At 47.9% G+C, this 5,425-nt stretch overlaps 2 long non-coding RNA genes across 2 annotated transcripts; both read right to left on the bottom strand.

Moving 5' to 3' along the window:
* Positions 1-1,623: 1,623 nt before the first annotated feature.
* LOC134438454 (uncharacterized) lies at positions 1,624-3,392 on the bottom strand. Its single transcript, XR_010032585.1, has 2 exons — positions 2,949-3,392; positions 1,624-2,852 (listed from the first exon to the last, which is right to left on the bottom strand). It is a non-coding gene; the product is annotated as an uncharacterized LOC134438454 (long non-coding RNA).
* A 741-nt stretch (positions 3,393-4,133) lies between these two features.
* LOC134439109 (uncharacterized) lies at positions 4,134-4,861 on the bottom strand. The gene is made up of 3 exons (XR_010032712.1): positions 4,415-4,861; positions 4,257-4,326; positions 4,134-4,164 (listed from the first exon to the last, which is right to left on the bottom strand). It is a non-coding gene; the product is annotated as an uncharacterized LOC134439109 (long non-coding RNA).
* Between the last annotated feature and the right edge of the window lie 564 nt (positions 4,862-5,425).

The raw sequence follows: 5,425 nt of genomic DNA, 5'->3' as shown, positions 1-5,425 counted from the left end.
ACAAAACAGCAAGAACATTTGAAGTAGAATGAAGTATAGAGGAGAAGAGAAAAGGTGAGGAGGACAGTTGAAGGTTTCACATCGACTTCTCAATTTTCTATTCTTGAGATTTTCCTTTCCTTTTGAATGCTTGCTGGCGTTTCGTGTGTGAGAGTGCCGTGCATGTCACAATGTTTTTATGGGTGGTATTTATCCCTCCATCATACATATACAGTAACATGCTCATGCTTACTGTAGAAGCAGTGTGTTGCATTGTCATCCCATCAGGGCTGCCTTGTCTAGGGAGGTGAAGGACCGAGTGCAGGCACACACACACACACACACACACACACACACACACACACACACACACACACACACACACACACACACACACACACACACACACACAGGCATTCAGACAGGCAGTGTTGTCAGTGAGAGCTGCATGAGGCCAATGACCATGCTATTCAACATGGGGAAAAGATGATGGCGCTCAAGGAAATGGTGTGAGAGACATGAGGCTTTTGGCAACAAGGCTTCAACTTTCAGACTATAAGGGTGCATTGATAACCTTTTCACTGTTTCCAGAACCCTAATTTTGCCTGAGCTGGGCTTTTGAAAACATTAAACATTAATGTAGCATTAGCAAGGCTCTTGGCCAATTTTGAAAGTTTGATTTTGTATCCAGACTTCTTTTCTTGCTGATGTGCATTGCTGGCACATAACAAAATTCGCAAAGCATTTCATTCTTATGGGTGCTTGAGATGTTAAGACAAAAGTCCTTGAAATTGCTTGAATTTTTACTTAGTCTTGGCACATTTTCGTCACTTTCCTTGCTTTTTTTTGCTATTGTTGGCAAAATTAAAGCAGAAGAAATTAAAGTTTGCTTTAGTGAAAGGTTAGGGTTAGAGAAGTTTTTGGTCAGGGCACAGCTTAAAATTTTTTTGGGGGGGGTTTAGCAACAGAAATGCACAGCAGCCACTAGCCTGATAAACGAGCCTAAATGTGAGATTGGATGTGTTATTTAGTCTGGCCCAGATGAATGATACATCTGAAGATTGTTGATGAGAACAACCCCTTGTCTTTCAAACTGTGTCTGTGCCTATAGGCCGGCACTCTGACCAATCTTTCTCGTTGATGTGCTTTCCCAACGTTGCGAGCTTCGTCGTCACTCCATCAAAACCCTGCCCGCTTTGATTAAAAACAAATTCAAAACAAATCTCTGCGTTGCGATTGGTCTGCCAGATTCTTGGCAAGCCTAGCAGATCACTCAAACGATGCGAGGCCAGACCACTCGCAGACGAAAAATGTCGGCGTCCAGCGGATGACGCTGGTTTACTAGGCTACAACAGCCACGGGAAAACTTCTTGGCTCACGTAAGCCTGGTCACATGACAAAACTGCTATTCTGTGGCATTCACTACATTTACAGGGATTGGACAAAATAACTGAGACACCTATCATTGTAGTGTAGGAAGTTTCATGGCTCAAGTGGACCAGCCTGTTGGCCAGTCTTCATTATTGCACATTTCACCAGTTAAGTGTGAGGGTTAAATTAGCAGGGTAAGAGCAGAGTTTTGCTAAAAAGTTTGTGTAGTAAGGTGGACCGAATTATGATAATTAACCCAGAAATTAATTACTATTATATTTGTGTAGTGGGCGAGACCGTTACAGGAAGTAGTTCGACTACGCCACCCCCGGGGGTGGAGCCCCCGGAGGAAATGAATTAGGGGTAGTTACAGATACCCCGGACCAACACACAATGTACCCGCACAATAGATTACCAGGCAAACACAGGTTCGTGCACAATGGAGACAGAGACAGTGGTGACAATTAATAATTCAAATCTTTATTATTGTTTTGCGTTATAAAAATATATTCTTCTCACTCTCTGTAATAAATATAAAAAATTACTCACAATTCGTAAAGTGCAGTGGGGTGGGTGTGCTGTCGCAATCACCCGCGGATCTATAAACACCTGCCCCAAAGTATGTTCACGTTAACAGTAAAGTGCGGGGGTGGGCGTGCTGCCACCACACCCGCGGATCTGTAAATACCTGCCCCAAAGTATGTTCACTAATTCACAATAGACAACACACCTGGTAGGCCTAGGGCCTTAGAACCCACACTCAGGTTGTCATACTTTGCCACTAGGGGCTGGCACGGCTAACACAATAGGGCGAATGGCACACCTCAGGATTAACAAAAGAAAAAGTAAAGAAATAGTTCACAACAAACAGAAATAATTCACGGCAAACAGAAACAACAAGAAATCATAGCAAACCATGCAAAATAAATCAAAATCCAATTAACACATGCAGTTAAATAAGAAATTAGATAATTGAATGAAATAATGAAAAAAAAAAGGAAATTAGGCACAGCAAACGAAAGAAAACGAAAATCAAAACATGAGGTAAACCAACCCCAGAGACTCAGCTCAGTGCAGTCCCCTAGGTATCCCCACACACACTCACACGCACCAACGTACACACACGCACACACACTGTGGAATGGCTCACCACCAGCTCACACCGAGCCGAGCGCCCACACACACACACACAAACGTCCAATTTCCCGAGGCCGGAGCAGCAGCCGAGATACGGGTTCCCGGCTTCCAGAGGCACCACACAACCGGGGCTAAAAGTCGCCCCTCGTGCACCTAAACGCGTGGTGTGTCTGACCACGGCCACACGGATACAACCTGCGAGGGAGGAGGAGAGCGTTAGCCAAGCTAGCAGGACACCCACTATGACACGATTCTGCTGCCGAGAGGTTACCTTACCCGGAGATGAGGGTGCACCGATGCGCGATTCTCACAGTCGGAGTGCCAATACAGAGGTACACGGCCGAGGCGCCGGTAGCGACCACACGCTGAAACCATAATAATGGCCGTCGTTAGCAACCATGGTACGAAAACAAACAGTCAGGGCTGGGTAAAGGCACAAGCTAACCCACTATAATACATACCGGCGTGCAGGAGACGGGAAATGCGCAAGGTAACCGTTGGTATTGTCCACCGAAGTCCTTGCCAGTGGAGAAGCAAGAGATCACTCTAGCCAAGTAAGAGACGCCAAGTTGGAATCACAACCTATAGAACAGCAGACGCGAAGTTAGCCACTAGCTGCTGGCTAGCACATAAACAGCGACAAGAAATGGTCCACATACTCACGAGGACAAGAAATGGTCCACATCTCCTAGATCTGAACTGGACACCGCACTCCTCTCGACGGCGAGGGGAGAAGCAACCACAGCATTCGCCGGTGGCGATGAAACGCGCAAAGGGGGACTTTGCAGGCTTACCGAATACTAGCCACTGGCAGTGTTTATGAAGAGACTTCCCATAAGCCTCTACGAGCGGCGTGGTGACGTGTGCTGCAGCGTCAGACGTTCCCTTAAAGGAGCAGCGCTCCACTACAATCGCATGGAATTGCACGACTACGCCACTGGGGGAATTTCGCCACCCAGAAATATTGAATAGCAACCAGAGCACAACAGGTTCGTTTTAAAAGGCAGAGACAGAAGGCAGGGCAACAGTTGATTCTCTTATTTTTATTATTTCCAGTTCTTATAAAAATATATAATTAGTGTGTAAAAAGGGGTTCAGTAACCCAGACAGTTGGGATAGGACATACACAAACAGAACAGAAACAAATACAGTACAGCGACAAAATTCACACCATCACTGGTCTGTTATCCCCGATGACCACAGAATGCCCATACCCCCTGAGCCTCTAATTAAATATAAAGTACCGTAACCACCCCAATGCACAGCAAACAGGCTAGCTAGTTAAGGACACACAGATCAACCCACACCGTTGAGACTGCAACCAATTCACGCTATGGCACCAAGGGCACCTTGCACTACACGCCACTGCAACCAGGAAGCTCAGGGGAGATGGGTTATCCAGGGAATGGGAAACGACTGGGCACCAGTGTGGTCAATTACATAGAATCAGAAAAATAACAAACAAAACACAGATAACCAAAATACAGGACAGGGGGTACACTCGTTCAAGAGCGCAGTCAAAATCAAAACAAAAACTCGTTAAACAGGCATGCAACCCCACTCACACAACCACTTCAAACCACGTTACGCACACACAAGCAATCAGTCCAATCAGTTAAGTCTAACCAAACAGCAGCCCGCCGCGACAAACAGCTACATCGACGAAGGGGTCAACACCTGCACACACAGAAAGTGACAGACAGAACACATGACTAAGACCATGCACGACACAGGTAGCAATCTGGAGAAATGATTGTTAGGCTACCTACCCCGACCGATGAGACACACACACTTCCAACCGCGGCAGGGGGGAAACCGCGACCACATTCAGTCCTTTACCTGGTAAGACACGCAGTAAGAAACGTAGGCCTACAAATGCATTTAATATAGACCAAAATCTAACATGGTGAAACACCAGGCTACATACCAGGGCACTCAGCGCGAGTGGATCAAGCCAGCAATCCAGCTGGAGACTTCGTCAGTCTTAGCTCTTAAAGCCACGAGAAACCACTCGGGCAGTACTCGATACTCCACATGAACAACATAATTTCAGTGAAGCTCGAACTCCCGATTGAACATGGAAACACAGGCGAACCTGCCACAAACATGCCGGCGCCTTTGCAGTGGCTTGGGCCCTCTTTTTAAAGAGATTTCGGCACCGGCAATTGGTGCGTAAACATCACCTGACGCGCTAACGCACCAGCAGACACCTGCCGTGCGTTAAAGGCGCACAACCACATATCCATCATGCTACATATTCCCCGGCTATTTTTGTCGTCGTCCCGACGACACACAATGACCACTACCAGAGGTCCTCTGGTGATCGATGGGTTAGACCCAATTTCCCAATCACAGGATCACACCGAATCGCGCGAGCACGCAAACACCGGCGCGCATACACACAAGTACATACAAATACGCGCGCGCACATACACACACACATACACACACACACACACTATAACAGACCTATCAAATTACACAGTACCATCACGCACACGCACACACATACACACACACATTGCAAGAGGACATGACATGGTGTTAAACTTGGATGGTTGGGCACGGGCGGCGAGACATTCGGATCCGGCAACACTCCGCCAGAGCAGGGGCTCCTCAGCCCCGCAGACGACAGACCTGCAGCCGGTCGACAAGGAGAGGGTCGTCCTTTGGCCCCCGTCTGGGCTGTCGGGGATCGCTGCGCGCGGGCTGGGACCCGTTTCCCATCACAGTCCCGCGCCATATGTCCGGGCCGTTGGCACCGCCAACAGATGATTGGACCAGCGCGCGGACTTGGTGGAGGTTGCTGCAGCGAGTCTACCCCTAGGGAAAGCAGGTCCAGTTGTTCTTGTTGCCGTGCTGCCATGCGCTTCAACTCCGACCATTCCTCATCATCGTTCTCCATGTTAGACACTGCAAGGGCCACCACGCTTTGCTC

Source organism: Engraulis encrasicolus, chromosome 22 (genome assembly GCF_034702125.1).
Source record: "Engraulis encrasicolus isolate BLACKSEA-1 chromosome 22, IST_EnEncr_1.0, whole genome shotgun sequence".
NCBI lineage: Eukaryota > Metazoa > Chordata > Actinopteri > Clupeiformes > Engraulidae > Engraulis > Engraulis encrasicolus.
Note: the sequence above shows the minus strand (reverse complement) of the source record. Positions and strands in the feature narration are given on the sequence as shown.